The 26,358-nt window shown below is 32.3% G+C and overlaps 1 protein-coding gene across 1 annotated transcript in view; it reads right to left on the minus strand.

The window, feature by feature from the left end:
• The window catches only part of LOC137919813 (zinc finger protein 541), a 225,385-nt gene that overhangs the window by 57,629 nt on the left and 141,398 nt on the right, over positions 1-26,358 (minus strand). The gene's annotated exons all lie outside the window — the stretch shown is intronic.

The raw sequence follows: 26,358 nt of genomic DNA on the forward strand, positions 1-26,358 counted from the left end.
TTTGTGTAATTATCAGTTTTTTGTACCAAACTCAATATCAAAGTGAAAATGTTATGGCTTACCAAAACGACCTACAAAACTTTCTTATTTATGACATGGATTTAAGCTAACTTTAGTAGTGTAAATCCATAGATACCCACTGTAAGACATGCCTCCCCCAAAGATATCTATGGGGGATATACTGTATAAAGACCACGCTTGGCAGTTACGTTGGGAATTACAGAATGGTATTATGGTACGCAGAAGACGCTGCAAACTATCCTCTGGAAATTTTACAGTGGTAATCATATATAACAAATGCACAAAATGTGAATCACATGAGATCTTAACCCGGGAAATGAACTAGCGACCCACAGTTGCAAGTCTTAGTCAACGACTGTGAGGCTACCACAGTTCGCTATCTGTAGTAACAGTGTCTCATAATGTCATATTTGACTTAGCTAATGTGTTTACGTGATCACAGAGGCATTCAATTTCGTTGGTTAGTCTTAATTACGAGACGCACGTACATTAGAGGTTTATTCAGAGGACAAATATAAGTAAAAGCTAGTAATATATCTTACTCTGCAGCGTATAAATATGGTATAGATTCTCATTATGAATATTACTCAAAATCGTATTTAAATTCACATTCACTATTTAACACGGTCTATTCAATTAAGGCGTGTTCGAAGTTTGAGTAAATAATTTACAGTTGCTTTATGAATCGAAAATGGTGTTTTAAATTGAGAATTATTATTTAATAAAGGCGCAGCGACGTTTCATATGATATTTACGAGCTTGTCTACGTTTTAGTGTTTATAGTTAAGCACTTTATTGTACATCTTATAAATATGAAATAGAAATAATACTAGAACACTGGAAAAGAAAGTAAGTGATATAGGCCAAAAGATTGTCAAGTTGAAGTGAAATTGAGCAGGCTACATAGCGCGCAGAACGGATTTTTGAAGGTACCTTAAGGTTCTAGGGTTGAGACCACGGATTGACAAAAGCAGCGTAGAATGTCCATCGTCATGTCTGTATCGTCCTATTTGCATTCTATGGGGGAGGCCTATGTCCAGCCGTGGACATCCTACTGTTGAAATGATATATAACATCATAACACCATGTTCCTTTATTTAGACTATCATCGTCATCATTTCAGCCGTAGAACGTCCGCAGGTGGACATGGACCTTTTACATAAATTTTCCACAGGACCGGTTCGATCCGGTCTGCATCCAGCTTGTTCGGACGACTTTAAACAAGTCTGTATACTGTATTGTTGTTCTAAGTGTGATGCAAGTTCCAAGAAGGGCTCGTTTTTCGTCTTTCCTACGTATTACAGGCTAATCACTCTAAAATATGTTACGTTAATTATTATTCCTATTGCAATCAATGATCCAATAATTTTTAGCAGTAGAGTCTGCAAAGAAAGTTAGTTAACAATTATAAATTATATTGATCAGAATTTTGAAAATTCTTTTTCTTGCTTACGTAATATAATATTTCTGAAACCATTGATTTTTGGATAGTGTGTACCTTACACTGTTTAATAGAAAATCAACAATACATTCATCCTTTTAAAGCTTTTGCACCTGTATTAAATCACCATGTATAATGATAATATAAATTGCTACCTACAAGTTTATAATAAATAGGTTATTAGTTGGACGGTGCATTAGGCAACTCGGTTCGTGTCACCCTTAAACATTAGGTGGGACAGCAGCCGAGCGCAAGTCTATCATAATTAAAAAAAGGGGTGCCGGGTTTACCCGCATAAAGAGGATGTCGAGTAAAAATTACGTATTTTTATTTTATCTTAATTTATTTGCAATTTGTATACTATAACAAGCAGTTTATCGTAAAGATAAAAGTAACTGTAAAATAAAATCCATTGTTTATTCTGTTAATTGAAGAATGATATGGTAACAGTCAAATGGTGCTGTCCATTGAACATATTATATGTACCTCTAAAGCTAGTGTTGACGTACTAGTCAACTTTATTTAAAAATATTTTATTTTAAGTTTTTTACTTAACGTCAAGCCTGATGGCATAAATATGAATCCGGGTGATTTCTAGTGTTTTATATTATTACAAAATTGTAACTCTTCTTTACAAAAGTAAAATAATAAAAAATGTTATACGTGTTAATAAGAAATTAAATTTGGATTGACAAAGCTACAATCATGGTTAGAATTATGCTCATTTGTTTTAGTTGTATTCATTACATTTGTATAGTACATAGAAATATTATTATTATAATCAGTTTTCTGCGTTAAATAATACTTTAAGTGAAGGAAACCAAAGTATTCGTTTGTATTTAATTGTGTTTCATTAAATCTAACAGTGTTCCAAAATAATAATAATGTAAAATTAATTTAGAATAACGTTGCAGAGCCAGTGATAGGATTTAAAATAAAAATGATGAAAAAAAGTAAAAATGCAGAGAAATAAAATTAAAAATTGTACAGATACTACAGCAAGAAATAGCACGATTCGAATTTTTGTATCTAGTCTAGTTATATTTGATAAATTATAGAAAACTTTGTTCGTTCGCAAATGTCAAAGGAAAATCTTAAAAAAAAAACTGTCACAATCCATTTAAAAAAGTTTAATATACAGATGCCAAAAATTTATTAACAAAGCTTAAAGAATAAAAAAATAATAGATGTATCAGAATGAAATATTAATCAAAAATATTTGTTATTAAACTAAAAGCTGCAGCATAAAGTGAAATGCCTCAAATAATTAAAGGAGTTCGTTACTGTTTTTTTTTTTTAAATTCAAATATGCGTTACAAGCTGTGGTAACATTTATTTCATTCATAGAAATAGCGCTGCGAAATATTAAAAGAAAAATTCACTCCAAAGATTTTCTCTTTTCTATTCAGAATAGTTGTGATTACAATTTTGAAATCGTAGCAGCGGTATGAATTTTAAAGGAAAATAGTTTCTTTTTTATATGTTAACGCAATTGAAAACGTGTTGAAAAAAAATTAATTAAAAAGGAGTATTTTTCTTCAATTTTTAATGTTTTAATAAAAACAGAAAGAAGATCAATAGCTTTAGAAACATAAGAAAGAGTAAAATCTTCACAAATTAGGAAATACGAACCGAACAGAGTGATTAGTTATGTACACACACACACATACATATTTTCCCTTGCATATACCCTTAGGGTATGTATCATATCACAAATTAATTGTTGCAGAATTCATAAAAACGTTATTTAATTATATGCCATTTATCGTTTCAAACGTTGTTTCGTCAAAGTTCTTTAGAAAATAAAGTTTTATAAACAAAAATTGGTAAAACTATAAATTCATTAAAAAGTTCAACTTAAAAAATAACTTAAGCTTTAATGTCCAGAGGAATGAACAAAGTATTTCATTCCCGATTTAATAAGCTCATTATTTACCCAAATTATTTCCGTGCACCTTGTCGCTTTTCGAATTAATAATTTTGAATATGCACATCAGTCAATTCGTGGTCGAGGCGGTCGCTCTAACAGAGCCATCGGCTTTATTAGGTGCCTAATTTTCTCGTTTGAAATATTTAGCTTTAATATGCTGTGAACAAACAGTATCGATCGAAAGCTTAATAGAAACTTGTGTTTACGATATTCCTAATACAGTATCGATTTTATCTGATTGTTAGTTGTTTTTGAGGTTAGAATAAACGGTTTCCATATCTCAGCATCTACGTAATTATTATTATTCATAATATGCAAAACATTATCATTTTAAGAAATGTCACCTATGATTACGAAAGTTTTCCTTTATAAAAATATTTATATTGTCTTCTTTGTTTACTATAAAAGTTAATCATCGTGTCAGCTGTTGAGCAATGGTAGCCCAGTGGTTGCGATCGTAGGTCGCGGGTTCGATTTCCGGGTTACAATCTTATATGATTATCACTTTGTGCGTCAATTATACAGAGTTGTCACTGCTCACAAACAAGTTTCCAGAGGATGTTTACCAATCGTGGCCATTATGTATATTCCCCCGTAGATAATGTGGCGGAGAGCGGGGCTGAAACGATACGTCAGCCGATACCCGCAAGGCATACGCATCTCCTAAAAGTCGCAAAATAATCGCCATCTAATTTTCATGTCAAATGTATGAAAACTTTAATGAAATGTTAAATTTCTTTTTGTCTGAATTTCTGTTATGTTTGAAGTTATCTTTTTTATCTATTCATAGGAAATATCTTACCAATATGATTACGTATTTCCTTCCTCAATTTTTAAATTCTTTTATTTTATTTGTAGTCTTTCTTTTATTTTTATAATTGTGTTATATTAACAAATGAAGTTAATATCTTTCTAATTAGGTCTGTCAGTTACTATGGCAGATTGCATGTAACACTAGGTATGATTGATTAGGTACTTAAATCATAGCTGAGTAATATTGATGAGAATTAGACGGGCACAAAGACAATGCGCTTCACTGCACAAACAAAGGCATTCATAACGTAGGTTTAATCAACGAGAGCGACCCACGTAGCATATTGAGAAAGCCCTTTGACATACAAGACGGGTAGCGGATGGATTGATAGATAGATTTAAAGGCTCCCACGGTGGCGTATGCTCTACATGGTATTGCAAAGACGGGATACGTGCGCGGAGTCGACGGCAAGAGACATCGATTCTAAGCACTGCTCTAAGAGATTAAATGTGCTACTCCTATTTGCTAATGTAGTGTAGTTATGGGCGTGAATTCAAATATATCTTTTGCATCCATGTTTCTGAAAATGCGTTTACATTAGGAAATGAAATAATATAATTTATACACAGTGATTGGTTAGAGGTGTGAAAATGTTAAAAGGGTGAATACATAGTTCATTTGCTGTCAATTAATTTATGGTACATATTATAAAAAAATTAATAATTTGAGATATAATAAACAATGTGACAATAAAGAAAGAAAAAGAGTTTAAAAAATCCAGAATTTTGCTTTTTTGCTAAAATTAATTATTTTTTACTATCTATCCCTGGAGACGTTGTACTATCAGAAATTATTGGCTTGTCGTGTACTAATAGAAAAAAAATTTTTTTGTAACATATATTTCATGGCGATCACTTTGTACAGAGTGAATGTAAATTGGTGTTAAAGTTTTAAATCTTTTTTTAGGCAAATGAGCTATACTACTACTTTAAAGCCTTTGTATTTTTCCTTCTATACATATATTACATTTATCACTAGTACTATACAATATTTAAGTGTTATATTCATTTTGAATTCTATGTATGAACAATATTTCGTTTTATATATTACAAACTGACCCATTAGACTTCGTATCGTCGATATTTATTTTTCTGTAGTAATACAATAGAAATAAATAAACAAATATGGTTTATTATGAGTGATTATTTAATTCTTTCATTTAATATTTAATTAAAATCAATGACAAGTTTTCATTATCACTACAAATATCGTGTACTAATTTTACGACATTTTTTTATTTGCCAGCTGTGAACGAGTATTTTAATTTACCCTGGTTTATATGGAGAAAGAAATGTCAACTATATTTCGAAAAATTTTCACATTTTTTTCTCCGAGTTATTTAACCTCTTGTCATTACAAAAATCGACCTAATTGGCAAAGCCGTTATCGAGTTTATAGCTTAGCTACACATTTGGAGTTTCATTTATATTTATCTAGATGTTAGGGGGTTCGGAAAGTAATGTCGCTTTGTTACAACAAAAACACACGACTACATTTTTCACAAGTTTTTATATCTAATCTAATATAGTATATTCACCTTCGTTATCGTTGCCTTTTGCCACATAGTATACAAATTTTCAATGCCGGAGCGATTAAAATCAATCAGTTTTTCTGGTAAATATGTGGACAAAAATTACTTTACTTTCCGGTCCTATAACATACTTTTAAAATACATATTGTTAGACAAACTCGACCTACTATAAAAGTTACCTGTCTTAGATATGAGACAGAATAATTGAAATGGAGCCCTAATAATTTAATGTCGCAGTAAAAGTAAATCAAAGTGTGTCAAAGTTGATAGCCATTATTATCGCTACTTATTCTGATACCCTATGGGCTCGAAAATAATTCAGTGTTCAATAATTTATCTTTAAATAAATTCCTAAACTAAATTTCGATAGAAAACTTTAATTTTATTGTTAAGGATTTTTGAGTGTTGCGGTTGTTTTGAAAGTGATCTATTGAGTCAAGGATATTTCTGACGTATTTATGTACAAAAAAAAACTTTCTTGAATCAGTATCAGTTTGAAACTCTTGTAGCTAAATTTGATTCTAGTTTTTACCAAATTGGACTTTTCTGGCATTCTTCACTTTACGTACACATATGTTTATTATAAATGATCAAATAATAAATTATACAAATATAATAAAAGTACTTAAAAATGTAGCCTTAACGGCTACGGCTTTTTACGAAATAACATGCGGCTCGAATATTTACACCGGATTTTTTTATACAATTGATTCTTTTGTTGCAAGGATGAAAAGAGATTCGAGAGATAGCTTTGAAATATATTCATAGACTCGCCCGCGGCCACGTTTTTCTTTATTCCAATGTTTACTAAATATTGAATAACTTTGTTCTGTACTGTGTTAAATGGTCTTGTTTTTATTTTATTTTGCGGAAATCATTCAATTCTAAAAATTTGTTCACCGATTCTGATTTCTAAATTTTTAAGTATTTCGTAGTATATGTTACGTACGATTTCTTATAATACATTTAACAAAACATATTTTATGAAAATCTGCGATGCCGACATCAATTTTAATTAAAGATCGCCAGTTTTCTCTGGGCTTCATAAATTTTGTAAATCTTTTATAGGCAATTATAAATGCTTTTATAATAAATTCTTGAAGCATTTCTGAATGATCAAGTATTAAGTTGTAGAACTAAATTAAATAATAGTTTGTACAAAAATCTAGCACAATGAAAATCATTTTTAAGGATAACAGAGCTTAGGAAATCTTAGGATTAAGGATATTTGTAAAAGCAATCGCAAAAAAAACATGTACGTGTTCTTGTGGTTACATAAACTAGATTTCTGTTTTTGTTACCTTCGTAATAATTTTCAAAAGGATGCATAATAAAAGAGAGCTCATTTTGATTCTAGTTTTTATCAAATTAGACCATTCTGGCAAGTGATTATTGTAAATGATCCAAAGTGGATAACTATATAAATAAATGGTCTATTTTAAACTAATAAATTTATTCACACTGACAAATAAAAAATATTTAATATTTCTCTTTATTTAGTCGTTAGGTGCCCATTGCAGTGCATAGGCCTACACCAAAGACATCTATATATAATAATCGCCGCTCTTGGCAGACGGGTTGGCGATCGCAGTGCGGTGTTATGGCAGGCAGAGGAAGCTGCCGGCTTCCCTGTGGAAAATATATGAGCAGTGGCGATCCTACATAATTAATGCATAAAGTGTTAATAACATTGCACACCAGAAACTGAACCTGCGAGCTACGATAGCATTTCACAGTCCTTTACCGCTGGGCTAACACTGTTTAACTGTACAGCATTCGTTTTTTTATATATTATGTTACTGTATCAAAATTTAACCACCTTATTATGAAAAGTATCGGGACGCAAAACGCAAGTATAGTTAGTCAAGTGTAATTGACAGATATTATTTTCATTTGTTACAAAGGATTGTTTTTGATTTTTGTTTACTAATGTCATCCTTCTTCTTTGTGCTAGTGTGAATCGTAAAAAATTGCATCCAAGGAATTAAACCTGCAAGCTACGATCGGTTTTCTCAGTCTTTTACCTCTTGGCTAGCATTTTATTTCTGTGCAACTACGTTTTGATTTTACAAATTATAAATTAATACATAATTTTTCATACCTCTTTAACTATAAATTTAATAACATTTAATCTAAATGTTTAACTATAATCCATAATTACTTTATTAATATTAGTAACGCTTTGTGAACGTTATATGGTACCGCTATCTCGCAATTTCCGTACCCCATTCTGCTTAATGGAAAATTTTAATCACATTAGACTTAACAAGATGCCTTACAAGAACCGCCTCTATACTGTTCCGATATTGAGGACTTCTTATTAAGAATATAGTGCATAGGTATACTAGCGATAATCTTATATGTGCTGGCAATTTGTATAATCATTATAATTTTATCCGCAGGAACAGTGGAGTAAGGATTAACAGGGTCTGTCTATCATATGAGTGGACGCGGATTATTTCGAAGCGACTTGCGCCTTTCGACGGCCTTAATAGAATTTGTCTTATGGATGACGTTTTACGTTTTCGGGTCTATGTCTTCACTCGGGAACCTACTCTACTACAGCATCTGGCCTCCCCACTGACACTTCATCTTGCCAATCCGCTGGACTCTACAGTAATGTTGCTTTCAACCGGCTACAGATGTAATGTATCCACAATCCTGATTCGATCTCGTAGAGAAATTCTGTGCAAAGTTCTCACCATAGCTTGTATCCACAATCTTGATTCGATCTCGTAGAGAAATTCTGCGCAAAGTCCTCTCCATGGCTTGTATCCACTATCCTGATTCGATCTCGTAGAGAAATTCTGTGCAAAGTTCTCACCATGGCTTGTATCCACAATCTTGATTCGATCTCGTAGAGAAATTCTGCGCAAAGTCCTCTCCATGGCCCGTAAAGTGACAGTGAACTTGCGAATGTTTCTCGGTGTGAGAACCCGCATCTCTGAGCCATAAGTCATCGATGGTTTGGCATTTTTATATGGTTTAATTTATCTTTGATATGCTGTTATTGGAACCGTCAAAAAATTGTCAAATAAAGGAATATTGAAAAAATTAAATTTATTTTAAAATATTTGGAAGTAGTACAATGTTAGATGTGCAGTTTTTGTGTATTATATTCGTTTTTCACATAAATCTCCTGTAAGTATCTAATCTATCCAACTAAAACATGAAGGTCACTTTTCAAATTCACTCCAGGAATAGAAAATATTTTTTGTTTAAATTCAATAAAAAGAAACTGGACACTCCGGAACGCTTGATATCCTACCTAATAAATAAATAATAGAGGAAAACTGCATTTGCGTCAATCGTCTTGAGAAATATAACAAGCACGTATTCATACAAAAAAACTATTACCATGAGCGGCTCATTACAGAAATATGTAACACGATTTTGTGTTTATAAACTAGTTATAATGCGTAACAAAAAATTATTTTGTTTTATTTTCACAATTTAATCACACATTGTGTAATAATAGCTGTCTTAAAATAATAACTACCAGTGAAAGAGAAACGATGAAAAATGATTTATCAACATTAGAACTTTTAACAGGACTATATTGACCGTTAACTTTTCTTATTAATTTTTTAGTCTACTCTAATTTGCAAGATATAATAGTTGTGGAGAAGAACCGGGTAAAAACTCCACAACAACACTTCTTAACTTAACAGAATTTATTTACAGGTTTTTGTTTAATGAACTTCTTTTAAATTTATTACGTCATAATTGAGAGAAATTGCACATAAGTTTATTGTAATATCGTACACAGTGGACAAGAAAAAAGTTACTGGGGACCAGAAATTCAAGTTATGTGACATTCACCAATCCCCGTGGACCTGCGTGATGGATGGCCCATTGCTGCTCTTAGAAACGTGACTCTTATTCCTGTAATGGAAATATTATAACGCCGGCCCAAAAAATGCAAAGGCTATTATAGTCGCCGTTATATGTGCAATCGAGAAATGCGTATTTTTTTCAACTAAAAAGAAAGTATTTAAGATTGACCTGGTTTAATATATTCCTACAGTAAAGTACAAAAAGTAACGCTAAAGTATGTGTTATATTTATGTAAATAGTTTATAGTATATATATTAAAGTTATACAATAAAAGAAATAATTATTTAGATAGGCTAGTACCGCTCAAGATAAAATATTGAGCTGTGGTAGCCCAACAGTTCGTTCCTCGGGATACAGTCTTATATAATTCACACTGTGAATTAATTATATAGGATTGCTACTGCTCATATAAGAAGTTTTAGAGGATGGGCAGCAGCACCCTCTGCGTTCACAGTTCGATCGCCAACCTGCCTGATTGGCGTGACGATTATGGTATATTCTCCCATAGACATCTATGGGGGTGGCCTGAAACGACGAAGACGACGATAGTTGTTACTCCTGAGAGTCAAATTGTTGTGAATTCTGTGTAATATGTTTCATTTAGTTAAAAACATAACCATTTTAGCAAGCGTAAAAAAAAATTAAAACGTTGACAAAAACATTTAATCATGCAAATAAAACTAGGCTGTGGAATACTTAATGCGGTACGAAAGAATTCTTCTGCGATTTTACGCTAATATTCTGTAATAGTATAGCGTGGTTCTTTCCAGGTGGAGCCGAACCGTTCTATATGTAAATTTTGTTTTTCATTTCAGTGCTTCTTAGCAACGGAACTGAAGAAAATTGCAACTGCAATGGTAATAATTTTTTGAACATTTACAGAATTGACAAAGTTTTCATTGTATTATACTACGTTTTCATTTTTTTCTCGTCATAGTTATGGTGTGTTGTTTCTGTCGCTTCTATATTTATTGATAAGAATCATTAATACGATACAAATAATTGTGTAAAAATACGTATGCTCTTTGCGGCCCAAATTGCTGTCCTGATATTTGTACTATATCAGTATCTACCGTTCATACTACACCCATTAATTACGATTCAACGTTTTAAAACTAAAGTATATATATATGCGTTCTATAAAATCTTTAATTATTATTTATATATATATTTATACTCATTGCAACTTTTACAACGTTCTCCAAAGCGCGTTAGAAGAGCAATCCCCTACTGTCATTGATCGCCAATTTGATGAATTTCTGCCAGTGTTGCCCGAATTTCCCGAAGTGCGTAAATACTGGTATTTATATGATTAAAAGGAGAAGTAATTCTATTCAAGGTAACAGTTATTAAAAATCTTAGGTATTCCGTATCGTCAGACGTTGAAGCATATTTTGTTAGCTATTGTCATCCCAATACAAACAAAATATGCTTCAACGTCTTCCATGGACCTTAACAACATCTGTCTGATGGGTGACGTTCTACGCTGGGTTTGTAGGTACGGTGTTTCTATTCAACAGCTTTAAGTCTATAGCAACAATCTGTTCTGCACAATCCGTTACTTTCATCCGTCCAACCTCCAAATTTCAGACTCGATCTGCATGAAAAATCTCGAGAATTTCCCTCTCCGTGGCGCGTTGAGTGATAGCAAGCCTGCCAATAATTTCAGACGTTATGATGATGACGATGATGATGATGATAATGATGGTGAATTGTTTAACCCTTAGTAGCCTGATTTACGAAAGTGATTTTTTTTATATTATTGTGTTTGTTTGAGGGTCTAGATGAAGGGAAAAATAGATTTTTTTAATTTCGTAGGAAACAATATTATACAACAGTAAAATATGTACAGCCAACCTATAAAAAAACTAAAAGTAATGTGAACATTCGTTTTAAAAGATTGGTATCAAAATTGAAACTCTAGGTTATTAAGGTTTAAAAAGACCAGGATAAGACATGTTAAAATTGAATTTGAATAGAAGATTGGTGGATTCAATGTCTCCTTATAATAACTTTTAAAAAAGAAAAATAAACACTATTCTGAATATCATGAATAGTAAACTTACGCTCCTTTTCATTTCAGTCTTAACATGTAATTTAGAATATTTACAACTTGTTTCTTTGTATAAAATCTAAAAGTCCTTTACGTTCGACCAGTGAATAAACGATAGAATGGAAAAATTATTTAAATTCGCGACCGGGCAGGATCGTCGCCCCCGGCTAGCCTGTATCATTACGGTAACAGATAAATGTTGCTCCCAATACTCCGTAAAGGATACATTGCTACTCTTTGTAACAATAACATAACGAAAATGGAATAAAGCGTTGGTAAAAAAGGAATTTAATTTTGTGTGTTAAAAGTCGACGTAGAAGATAAAAGGACCAGAGGAAAATCACCCACTCGCTGGCTTGACTTATAGGGTTCCGTAATTTAGAGAACAGAAAAACCTTGGGAAAACTGGTAGCGGAAACTGACTTGATTGGCCACGACTATTAGTCACGCAGAAATGTTTTAGAAATATAAAGCGAGATTTCAGATCTGAAACATTTTTCCACTGGAGTTAAGCTTACAGTGTAAGATTAGTAGTAAGTAACTTAAATATTTAATAACTTTTGAGTTGAAGGCCCCAGGATTCGTCCTCTACTCTGCTAGGTAATGTAAAAAACAGTCCCTTGTATTTATTGTACAATTATTTAGTTAGGAGTCGACTTGAACATTGTAGCCTGTCCTGGAAATTGACTCAACAAGTACAAATAACCAGAACCGAGATAAAAAAAATTGGTATGTAATTTGTACGGGGAATATTTAAGCCTGTCGTATGTAAAAAAGCATCATCAAAAACATCATCATAATTTTAACTATAGGATGTCTACTGTTGGACAAAGGACTCTCACATCGATTTTTAACAAGACTGGTGGGAGGCGGTCTGCATCCAGCGTTTTCCAATGACCTTAGGTTCATATGTCTACTGATACGGGTGGATGACCTACACTGTTATTGTCATTCTGTGGTCTCCACTATAGAATCTTAAGTCTCCAATAACCATCTGTTCTAAGTGCTATGTGGCTTGAATATTGTAACTATAACTTGCCGTTTAGCTGGTCCATGTCCTTTATCCACGGATATCCTCATTTCTGGAGCGATGACGCAGAGAAATTCCAAGCATAGCTTTCTCCATGGCTTGTTGAGTGACTTTAAGCTTCTCAGTGTGGCCATACGTAGGAGATGATTAAATTTAATTTCTCTCAAGGATCGCCGCAAATTCTCTGGCCTAGTCTTTAAGAACAACATTTTGAACATTGGTGTTGATTGTCCGCATATACTGAATAGGATCTGCATCAAAGTTCTTAATAGGATTTCATGTTTCCCCTTCTGTGATTGTATTAGAAATCGATCGGGAAGGGCGTTAGTTAGACATCCTAAGGCTGAAATGAAAATGATGTTGTTTGATATTTAAAAGCACCCCAACATAACCCAGAAAAAAGCACGAGTACAGTGAATTTACGGTTTAAACCTAAAACGATGTCTTCACTTATTTTTTATTTAATTTTAAACTACTCATAATTAAAAGAATCGAGGCTTAACTGTTGCAGAGCAGTGATCGTAGCGTGCTATTTTTAATCAAAGATTTTTTTTGTAATTTTATTTTTAAATAATTTCCAAATTTCTAATATCCAAGTAACATTTATTTACTAAGTCTAGATTAAGGATATATATTTTCTACTTTTTTGTACCGTATAATAATGTTGGCCATTATTTTTTTTTCTTAATCTCTTTTGGACAAAGTACGACATCATAAAATAAAATAAAATTGAGAATTAGAGTAGAGAGTAATTTTATATTTAATATAAAGTACAACAAAACTAAATAAGACCGCCCACTGCTCTTGTAATATTCATAACTCTAACATCAACATTAACAACTCATTAAAGTACCGAAGCAAGATTTCTCTTGAGGTCATTTTCAGCGAGGAGAAAATTTTAATCACATTAGTACAAGACTTTGTATGGTCTTTCATTTGATGATGTCTGGAATGTACTTTTGTTAAGAGCTCTGCAACTTGTTCCGTTGCTTTCACATGCTGTGATAAACTTAGCGGCGTGGTGTGGAACTTTCGCTGCGTTTGAATCAGAAAGTTTCAGATGCACGCTTACTGTTATTACAGAAATAACATTTGAGTAAAATTAGAGTACAACTCAAATGAATCCTAAAGCTGCCGCCGAGAAATAAGTCACTGGTGTTAATTACTGTTTGGTAAAAGTATAATATTTTATATTGATTCAAATTATAGAACTGATTCTTTTATTTATGTTATTCTAAATTTAAAATAGGGTTCTTGATTATAGATGGAAAAGCTTAAAGGGGGTGAATGTGTAGATCATCTGCTGTCAATCAATATAATATAAATATAAAATGTACCATACTTTAAAATTAATGGTTATTGAAATATAGCATTATTAAAATTCAGATTACTTTATATCAAAATTAATTATTATTTAATATTTATCTCTGTAGACTTAGTGCTAGAAGTTATTGGGCTGTAGCATTACAATAAAAAATAACTCAATTTATTATTTCAGAGAGTTACTTTGTACTACCCCGTACAAAAGATGTAAAACCTTAAAATATTTTTGCAAAAAATGTGCTTCATATTTAACGATTTTAAGCTTTTATACCTATAAAAATCACTCTGTATACTTCGTACATTTACTTGATTATTAATATCACAACTGTTTTGCCTACGTTTAATAAAACTTCCATATAAATAAATATACAATATAGCCCCCACATCGTTAAGAATTATCAACGTTACCTTTTTTGTGTTATTTGCAACTCTACAGTAGTAACTGTAGAGTTGCAAATAATAGGTGGCCGGGAAAATTTAGTTAATAAATTTTTTTAAGTGGCGATAAATGGCGTTCGATGTTTAAATTATTCTTAAATTACGATAGTTGTTTTTTGTTTTAGTGTCATCACTTTATTCAAGCGCACAAATGGGAGTAATTTTAAAGTAAATTGACAACGTCGGAAGTATTTTTACAGGGCCGTATCGCAACTCTCGTTGGGGCAGTAGCTGTGGCTAAAGTACCGTAATTTTATAAGTTAAGCGGTCGCTATAGAGCTCATTTGAAAGGATCTTTCACTACACCCCCGAGTGTGTATTCAGTTTTAGTGCTGCCTACGGAATTATTGTGAGAAATTTCTCGTATTAATATCGTTAAAACTTCTCCGGCGCCGTATTTGGGGAATTTAACGATATCATTACTGTTTTATGTAGTTTATTCCCGATCGATTTCATATACTATTAAAATAGCCAAGTAATCAGTCCAGCTGATTATGTTTATGGCTTTAGTAATACCTAAAGAATTTATTAGGTGGTAGAAAAGGATTCAAATAATAATACATATATAATATATCAACATCGTAAAGATATATGTATGTACTTATGCCAAAACATCACTGAAAATGAATAATCCATATAAGAACATAGACGAATTATAGATGTGACAAACATTTCTATTTAAATTAGGTAGGTATATACTATGAAATAAATAAGTTAGGTATAAACCCGTTTGAGGGGTGTCTAATTTAAAAATTTTCATTATTTGAAAATTGTCCTCAGTTTCAAAAAGTTGAATAACGAAACAAAAATTTACTAGTTTTCAAAGTAAAACACTAAGACAATAACAAAATCAAAATAAAAGGTAAATAAACATAATATATAAAATTAGCAACTCTTGTATGCTTGTATGCTTACGGTAATACATACAATACACTCCCATGTGGTTTCTTTAAATTATCATATAATGAATTTAAGGAAGTCATTAAAAATAAATTCGTAGAAAAATCATATTACTGTGCAAAAGACTTTTTAAACGATAACAAAGCTTGGGAACGAACTGCTCTTCTACGGTATTAAGGATGTTTTAAAAATAGTGGCTATAAAAATATCCGTCTATTGTGGGCTCTTAAGTTAGAAGATGCTATTACATACAAGTTCAATTCGATTCTAGTTTCTATTGAATTGGACTACATTCGCATAATTATGACCTTTACCAGTTGGTCACTACAGATGATGCTTTGAAAATAATTATGTGTAAAATATCCAGGTCAAGTAGTCTTTGCGAACTAGGTAGAAGTAAGCCTCTATGGTGAGACTGACTTCTATCTTTAGAGTTACGTCAGACATTAGTACGATGTATACATGTACAAATTATGTTTTGACCTATAGTGTTTTTTATTAATTCTAATTTATATCGCTAGTGTTTATTTTACAATATTTTTTTGTTTTAACTAAACACAAACGGTTGGGAGAGGATTGTCGCTATTTGATACGGATCTTTCTTCTCCCAGCTGCGAGTCATGACGTTTTATCGTTATTTACAATTTTTTTACAGATAAATACAGCTAAAATTTATATATATAAACATTACGATTTGGAAATTTACTCAATTATACATTAGTTAATACATTATTTTATTACAAGTCGATGGCCAAGCAATACAGACCGTTAAATGCCTTGAGGCCAATGTGCCTATGAAAAAAAGACAATCTGCCGGGCCAACTCATCAAAAGATATTTCCATAGATTTTTTCATTTCATTAATATTGTAATTTTAGTAGCATATCATTGCTTGTTACGAATACATGACAAAGTTGGAATGCTTACAAAAAGTTAAAGTCTTTACGTCATATAATTAAATTCGCATCAAATTTAAGGTTGTGCGAAGTGAAAGCATAATGAATCGATGTTAAACACAAGGAGACAGTTTGTGATCTTCCGCAACGCGGAACATTCGCCGCCTCGTTATTACTTCGCGCTACAGGGCCGGTTTCTAATTAATTTAAATTCATAATATGTGAATGCGCGCCTGTCCTTGTGATTACGCCGTCAAACGGCGGTACAGTTTGACGTGTGCGATCCATCATGCGATAATGTTAGTCGTTTGTGGCGCTTCCAAAATTTTTGACGTTAACATTGACTAATTGGTGCTTGTTTTGTTACGAGCGGCATAGTCGGCTTTAAATTGTTATATACTGAAGCTTAATCTAGTCCGCAATAAAAAATTCATCATTAATGTCTTTCACAAAGTAATTTTTTATTATTTTGACGATGGCGAATCCTTATAAAAATACTGTTCATTGTAGTGTATTGTATTGTCGCGGGTCGCGCAAAGTTAAATTAGAAGAAAGCTTTGCGTGAAATGACAACGATCAAACAGGAAAAAATTGGGCTACAGGAACATTATTATTTGTAGGAAATTACTCAAAACATAATTGTTTGGCTAATAAAGTTTTTAATGAAAATTATAAAATACAATAAACTTTCTCTAATTTCAAAACCATAACAGTTTTTATAGAGCGATAGCAATTGTAGTAATGCTCGAGGATAATTAGAAGAAAGTAAACTGATTCCTAAGGTCGTTCGAAGACGTTGTACGCCTGAAATAATGGTGATGATGATGATCAAACAGAAAGATATCGGAGTTAATGGTTGTCAGATAAAATTATTAAAAATTTATTTCACTATCATCTATATATTTCTTGTTAAATGTATTCCGATATAATATATTCGTTATTAACAATTTTGTTAATAACGAATTTATTTAAATTCAAAATGTTTATTCACCAGTCTGATTCTAGGTTAAGTATACGTTAAGTTTTTTTGTTTTATTTAAATTAATCACGGTCGGGAACTAGGGTAATAAATATATAAACACAAAGCTGTTGCTGTTTTTAAGTTACTAAATATCGTATTAAAGCAAATGATATAAATATTTTAAAAGGCATTTAGGATGGGTTGTAAAATTGTCTCGGAGCCAAAAACGGAACGTAAAGGGTGAATGAATACTGGAAAAGGAAAATTATTCAAATTCGACCCACGGCTTCCAACCCCCGGCACTCCGATATAATATATGTGTTTGTACACGAATCCGGTCTTCAGGCTGTTGGTATCGAAATGCGTTGCATGTCGCAGTGCTAAATATAGATAACGAAGTTTCTACCCCGGGCCCAATTGATTCACTGAATATTGTCTTTCGAGAATTTAAGCCCTGTCTAAAAAAAGTTCGACTTAAATTTCTCTATAGTCAGGTTTTTTAAGATTTTTAATGTAACTTTTTTGATTTCATGTCTGGTATCGCTCAACATATCGAATGTGACAGAAATGCGAACAAATATTTATTTTTGAAGATTGAATTGGCATAAATACTGATAGACGTGTGAATTTTTCAGTCATAATTATGTATGTTATTTAACCATTTATTTTCTTCATAAATAAATATCCACACAGTAAATGTCACACGACGAAGCTGTGTTTTTTCTCTGATTAATAATCAGCACTTTTCAACGAAAACTTCAGAAATAAATTTAAAATAATCTAACAAAAAATCATAAACATGAAACATATAAAACAAGTAGCTTCACATTTAAAACTAGCACGTGTACATGTGTAATTTGTGTGATAACGTACAAGTTTACAATTAGGTTAGCGGCATTGGAATTTTTAATCCTGATAGTTCGCACCGTCGCTTGGAAAGTAACATGTCACGTGACGCGATAAATAGCCGATCCTATAGTTTCATTCAATATTTTAAAGTCGGAAATCGATTTTGTAGCTTATTAATAATATATATTTGTAATTAAATCACGTGACCTAGCAATCAACTATTTTAGATTAAAATTTCCATTAACGGTAATTGATTTGTTTAACTGTTACGGTAAAATAGTCAATAAACATTGATAAATATTTTCCGTAGGATGTACTTGGTCAAACGCGTTTGTATGGATTTGTTTAATTAAGAATACTAATATAAATATACAGCGATCCCACAGTAGTAAGAGAAGATTAGTTTCGCATTATAGAAATACTTGTTGTAAAGGAATTTTAGTTAATAACTTCCACAAATGATTCACATGGTTTAAATATATTATATTTAACTTCATAATACCATCGACACAATATTCAGACGGACAAAAAATCAATTAGAAAATGTATACATAGTGATTTGTATGAAAAATAATCCGTGCATTATTTAAAGTGCATACAAATCGCTATGAATTTCACAATGCAAAATTAAAACTTGGGAAATCTCCGCGTCATATGATGAACTCTTTTTATAACGTGTTAATAGTCCCCTCGTATACGAAGTACATGAAATAACTTTGAAAATAATCGGTTAAGGTTATTATTCATTTTCTTATTTATTATATATTCATTTTCTTTTGTATAATTTACTTCAAGACTTTTTTGTTGCTGTCTCTTTGAATTTCATGTCTCTTCTTATCTGAGTATTTTCGTAATAAAATTTATATATTTCTATTTTTGTTGATAAATATTTCTTAATTTCGTTATAATTTCTTGCACGGTTCTATAAAATTTTCATGGACAAATGAATTAAATGATAGAGAATATTTAAAAGCATTAAGAATGTCCTTTGCCTTTGAATAAAAAATTTCGATGGAATTTAACGTTTCTCATATTTCTGTTACTAAATGATGTCTATGTACTGTTAAATTGATATAAGTTTTCATTGTAGTTATCCAAGTTAAAAATAGTACATTGCTAGTGTTTGTTTGCCAGAACAAAGTCTAATGGGTTGTTTTATTTAAGCTACTATAAATAGTCCTCCGCCCTTTAGTAAAGGCACACGCTTCAGACACTCGCAACACTGCAAGCGCAAACTCAACCTCTAATTCAACCGCTCTACTGACGACCGCTCACCGTCTGAAAAAACGCGTGCGATGCTCAAAAATCAAACAACACTGTCCACCGTCCGTTACGTAAACGCGAACAGCGTGGGTGATCCGAGGTAGGATCAGTATCCTTCCTTAGATTGCCGAGTGGTCCTCGCTGCCCTCCACACTCAGTACACGAACAAAAACACTGACACGACCAGGAAATCCTCACCACGACGGCCTCATCTTCCATCTAAGTATCTAACGCAGATTTGGAAAATCGAATGCTTTAGTTTAGTATACTTCACGGACACTTCCGCTCCGTGAACTCATTTTCGATGAAGCTGTCAAAGCCTTAGGGCTAACAGCAAAAACTTCACAGATACAATACAATAGCAAAGGCAGTCCGTTCGTAATAGCACTATAGCTAAGTCATAGTTGAGTCTAATCAGTCTTAGTTAAAATTTTAGGCGTAAGCGTTCTTTCTTTGCAATAAATATTCGATTTATTGTGACTGTGCGGTTTACATTTTCAAGACCCCTTTCTGACATCCGAACATTCCAGTAATTTCCAGTTTTTTTCATTTTACCAGTTACAGCTTATAAGGCCGAATGACACGTTTATTTATACAAAGCTATAATAATTACTTGCAATACAGAGTAAATAAAACTTATTAAATAAACTACATGTACAAGATCAATAATTAACTGCAGTGAAACACAAGTGCCAACTAATAGGATTAGAAACGCGGGTCTGCTCTGTAAAAATAGAACAATACATTTTATAATTTGAAAAAGGAATATAAAGAACATTTGTGTTATCACTTTTTTTACTTCAATTCTAAATTTAAATTGTCTCAGTGTATAGGTTAGCTAGTTGATTGGTATTAAAAACAATTCACAATCGTAAATGGAACGCGCGTGCCCTGCGGCTGACTCCATACATTTGTCGGGTAGACATTTCCAGGAACTCGCCGTATCAGAATGCGTTACGTGTTCCCGTTACGATAACAAACTCCTGACCCTTAATTTATTTTCCAAGAATACAAAGCTAGTTGAATAATGGGGGGTCAGAATAGTTTAACCATATATTTAGCATTCATGGTTCAATCTTGTTTCGTTTTCTTTAAAATGTTTTCATGTGATGTTTTTGTTCTATCTTGTTATGATAACGAGATAAGCATTTTTCTATTTATGTAGAACGAAAGAATACATAAAAATATGGAGATGCGGAATAAACCGAAAAAAAAATAAAGCAATTTTTTGGCGTTAGTGATTATAAAATGCAAAAACCATAATAATTTAAAAACATATTACGGGATTATAAGTAATTATCAGGGAAGGTAATTCTAGGAATTATGGGGGCGGGGAACATCCCTTGATCGCCACGCTTGGCCGGCGGATTGGTGGTCGCAGTGGGGTATTATGGTATGCATAGGAAGCTGCTGCCTATCGTATCGAATTTGTTTGTGTGTAGTGGCAATGCTATATAATTAATGCACATAGTGTGAACTATATGTAAAATTATGTCTCGGGAATGGAATTCGTGACCTAAGAAAGTAAGTCTCAGTCTTCCACCACTGCTCTACTGGACAGCTTAGTTTCTTTTATATAATATCTTACTGTATCAATGGTTAAATACATGGTTATGAAAAGTATCGGGACTCAAATGAGTGTAGTTCGTCAAGATATGTTTTGCTTAGTAAGAATTTTTTAGTATTATTTTTATTTTTTCTCTATAAATTTTATGCTTCAATATTTCATAGTTACTAATATGTAATGATCATTTATTTGTTCACTATTTCTTTTTTACGTAATGCGTGCTGTGTTTCATTCATTACATTTAAAATATTTTCATTATTAAATTAATAAAACTAATATTAGTCGAGTAATTCTTATAGTAAAATTTAAAAATAAAATAAAACAAGATCAATATTTTGCATTAACAATAATATAGTTTTTATTAGATTAACTTAAAGTATATTATTAAACATTGGAACCTAAATATTTATTGTGAGAAAACATAGACAATATTTCCCAATCGTAACGACGTGAAAATTCCATTTAGAAAATATGACGATAAAGAAAAGTTAATAAAGCAAAGTGCGAGTCGGACTCGTGAAAATCTATGTGGAGTGTTGAGAATTTCCAAAAATGGAACACATTGCACTCACTATCTTTTTAACTTTTAATCTAATCTTTTTTTTTATTTTTATTAGGGAGCGAAATAGTGAAAAATTTCCAAAAAATTATGTCCCAACTGTAAGCATTGAGACTTGCGATCGCAGGTCGTGAATTTGATTCCTGAGATACAATCTTATATAATTCTCTTGTGCATATAGGATTGCCACAGTTCACAAACAATTTTTCAGAAGATGGACAACAGCTTCCTATATGTGCCAAAATACCACACAGCGATCGGTAACCCTCCTGCCAAGTATGACAATTATGTCATTACATCCACTAATATACATATATATATACATATATATATATATATATATATATAAATATATATATATATATATCTTAGGCCGAGGCCTATGCCATGCAGTGGACGTTTATGAGCTGAAACAACAATTTTATAAAGGGGCTATGTTAAGGCGTTATCTGGATCATATTGTTTCTGAAGATGAATGCTGTTAGCCCTAAGGTTTTTACAGCTTCATCGGTGCTGAGTTCACGGAGCAGAAGGGTCCGTGAACTGGATTTAAATTAGAAACTAAAAGCTGGTGGGGCCCCTACCATTTGCACGGGGACGGTCGCATGTTGTTAAGGCTCTTCGCGGTAGAGCTTTGACGAGGTGTGTTGCTGGAGTGTGCTTGCGGGTTAGGACGGCAGCGTGGGCCACAGGCGAGCCGAAGAGGGATCCGGGTCCAACCACGGTTCGCCTACGCTGTTCACGGTTAGGAAGCGGGCGGCCGCTCACTAAAAACGGTTGTTGTGGCGTGGTGGGTTATGTTTTGTTTTGTTGTGTAGAACGCGACGACCTGTGTAAAGTGTTGCAGGTGCAGTGGTTGCTGATGATATCTGGATCAGAAGCTACGATATCATAAAATGTTATAAAGTAACAGTTGATTTTCTATGACATATATATTAGCATAAAGATCGGTACTTATTTACATGGAATCTTTTACAGCGGTATGAATAAAATACTTTATTATCTCATCATTATAAAGCGACGACGGTATATTATTTTATTTTATACAAAAGAGTTTTCAAATACTTTAGGAGTCTGAGTTTTAAATCTAAAATTAAATGTATATTATATAAATCTTATTATAATATTCAAGCGTTTTTAGTTAATAGGAATATGTGATACTGCGTTTGTTGACCTATTTACACGGTATATCCAATATTGATAAATTTCATTTAAAAACAGCCACTGTTATATTTCTTGCCGGGTCTTTTTTACAGATTAGCATTTCGAGCCCGTGGCAGCTAACTACAATTTTCAAATAATTGACGATTCCAAAGTGCATGTAAATAAATACCTACTTGAATAAAGATATTTTGAATTTGTAACATACTTGTAGACAAGCCTATTAAATACAATACGAGAAGGCTTTTCGCCGACATTTGATCAATTTTCAAAGTACGAATTCTTCATTATTTTAGAATAAATTTAAGTATCAGCACTTTGGTGAACGTGACACGCTATAAGAACAATGGTCGTTTGACACGTAGACTTAGTCTCGTCTGAGTGCTGGCACGATTTGCTACGTATCTCGGCGATAGGTAATTTGAACACGTCCCGGGGCTTCGTCGGTAGGCTTACCACGAGATTTGTGCACCGCTCGGGATCGACTATTTAATTATAGCATTTGGTATTTTATTTAATTTTACTTTGAATAGCTTTTGGAGTGACAATTTCGTATAATTTTTTTTATTAATGGTTTATATTGCAAAATTGAAAGGTTACACCAAAAATTGTCATACCATACACTACAATCAAAATTGTATTTAGAGCATAAGCGCCAGCGTATGTATTTAGTGTTTGTGAGCAATTTGAAAAGCGGGATGCTGGCTGGCTTCAACAATTCGTTTCCATTTTAGTACGAAAAAATACTTATGCGATAGAGTCTTCTCTTAGGAAAAGTGTATGTGATAATCTACACTATATTTCCAGTTCAGATTACTCTGTCCGATCTTTATTTATGGATATACTGCTTTTCTAATAATCTTTTATTTCGTCGACAATGATTTGAGGCTGAGGTAACCCACTAGAGGACTATAACTTGCGATCGTAGGTCGCAAATTCGATTCCCGGGATCAATTTTATATAACACACTTGATACAGGTTTGCCACTGCTTACAAACAACTTTCTAGGGGATAGCCAGCAGCGTCCTCTGCGTACTATAATACCACACTACGACTCGCCAAACCACCTGCCAAGCTTGGCGATTATTGTGTATTCCACATTGATGTCTTTGGAGGAGGCCAAAACTTTGTAGTGGGCGTCTTAAAAAAAAGCTTAAGACTGCTCATCTTAACCCAAAGTTTATCCTAAAAAAAAAGAATAAAATTTAAAGTCTGCGTAAGTAAATAGTAAAATTTGTGCTTATTTTAATTTTATTCGGTACATGGTCACCCTAGTTATGTAGACTTGTTCGAAATTGTGCCAGGCCATACGGTAATGGTAAAACATGTTCTATGAAATGGGTTCATGAATGGAAATATGCTCGACTAAATATATTTTTCATGTACCGTATATATCGATACACGTGGCAATTCGATTTAGATTTAATTATTGGCCCACTCTTATAGGTTTCCAGACTTATGGACAACTTTAAAAATTTAGTTAAAAGTTTAATCTTTTTTTATTTTATCATTCATAAGAAAAAAATAACTTTACAAATTCTTTTATATAGCATTTTATGCTTATAAATGGGTCAAATGCTTAAGCTTGGCACGTTAATGTTTAATCTGTGGCGCATGTCGTGTGGCGTCAAGCTCGATGAGGGCGAATTTCTACTCAAATGGGATAAATTTAGCGAGGCGCGTGACGCGACTAATAAATAGCACTGACTGCGGATTTGAAGCAACACTTACAGCGCGCCGTAATGTGGGCTGCATTTAATAATTTTACAGTTAATTAAAATATCATAATTTTAATTAAAAGTAAAATTGATAAGCGATTCGGTACGTTAATTTTAATTGGGTCGCACATTTAAAGCGTTTTATATATGTTATTCTTGATTGGATTTACACATTAAAGTAACATCTAATTAATATTTAATGAGAAATAATATTGTATGCTGATTTAAATGACTGTTATTCTAATGACTACATATTAATCATCATCGTTTTATTTTATAGAAATTTGATAAAAGTGTGTTTCAAAAGCGATTGATTACATCACACGTTTTTTGGACTAATACAATGCGATAAAATGCGTTAAACATAAAACTGGAAATGGAATAATTAACCTTGCCCAGTATTTTTTGTGTTAATTCGTCTTTGTTTTCTGATATCAAAAACTTAATTAGAGATATCAATGCTAACCTATACCGTTATAAAATTAAACTGTATATTGCCTCTCAATAGGCGAGCACTTTGACCTTGAGTAATCATTTTATTAAAATAAAAAAAAAACTTTTCATATATTACGTGTAAAAATTCGTCATATGATGGGACCATTGCCCAGCGGTAGAGAACTAAGAATTGCGAACGCAGGGTCGCGGTTACGATTCCCGGGATACAATCTGGTATAGTTCACACTTTGAACTTCAATTATATACCATTGCCACTGTCTACAAACAAGTTTCCAGAGAATGGGCAGCAGCGTCCTCTGCGTACCATAATATCACACTGTGATCGACAAATATATCACCTCATAGATATCTTTGGGGCTGAAATGACGATGACGACTTATAAAAATGAAGCCAATTGAAAAAAAAAATTTTTGATCGAACAAAGTTGCCAGTCACCCTTTCTATTTTAATATATTTTATTTACTTTATTGGAGATAAACAGTAACAAAAGGCAATAAGAAAGTACAAACTTAGAAACTTAGAAATACAAAATTAGTTACAATTGTTACCTTATAACTATCTCATTAAGAACATTTAATGATTTAAAGTCAAACAATGACAAAACAAATAAAAACATTACTAAACAATACTGCATATCACACCGCAATAATTACGAGTCACAGCAAGCCGTCACGTTCCAATGAGGTTTAAATTGTATTGTGTGTACTTAATAATTTCGAACGAAATTGTCTTTTAAAAGACACGAGGGAGCACGAGAATATATCAATATCACTAATATATGAATTGTGTAGGTCACACATCCTGTATAAGGGTGCACGTGTACCGATATTTGTCTTAGCCGTTGATAAAAAAGAGAGATCTTTCTAGAATAAGAAGACAATAAATAGCGACAACCGAAGCTGGTAGAGAGCTGTGAATCGTTCCAACGCTTTTTATGGCCATCCTTAGAGCTATCTAAGTCCGTTCACCGAGGGTACAAGTTACGTAAAGTTTAAGACGTATATTTTACATATTCAACAATAGTAACTCTAGTTTATACTTGTATTTACATTGTTACTGTGCCTTGAAAATAAATTAAAATAATAAGACGATGTTATTTAATTGCGATCAGTATCAGAATATCTATAATATATTTGTAGAGCAATTCATTCTCTATTACTATCACTTAATAAATCTATTAACGCCATAATAGTTTTTATTTTCAAGTATTTCTTTAATAAGTTCTCGTGTTTGTTACACGAAACTCGTAATTCAAAGTTATTTATATGAAATGATATATTATATGAAAGTATATTGTAACACTGTAAACAGTTGTCCACAAGAGAGTTATTACTTTTATGAAGCTTAGAGAAAGGTTAGATTATTATTATAATATATATATAAATTAAAGTGTTGGATACATTTACTGTGAAGGCTTCGATAAAAGTATCATAGATGCTTGTCACAAATAGTATAAACCACACTGTAAAGTAAATCCAATCGATTATATCAACGTTCAACATGAAACGAGAATCAATTAAAATTTACTAACAATAGGTAGTTTTTACGCATATGAGTAATAAAAACGGATAAGCCAACGTCCGCTTAATGGTACTCTGACTCCTTTGTCCG

The sequence above is a fragment of the Battus philenor genome, unplaced genomic scaffold (assembly GCF_028537555.1).
Source record: "Battus philenor isolate CCGP_79_NKW_IND1 unplaced genomic scaffold, ilBatPhil1.0.hap1 SCAF_17, whole genome shotgun sequence".
Taxonomy (NCBI): Eukaryota; Metazoa; Arthropoda; class Insecta; order Lepidoptera; family Papilionidae; genus Battus; species Battus philenor.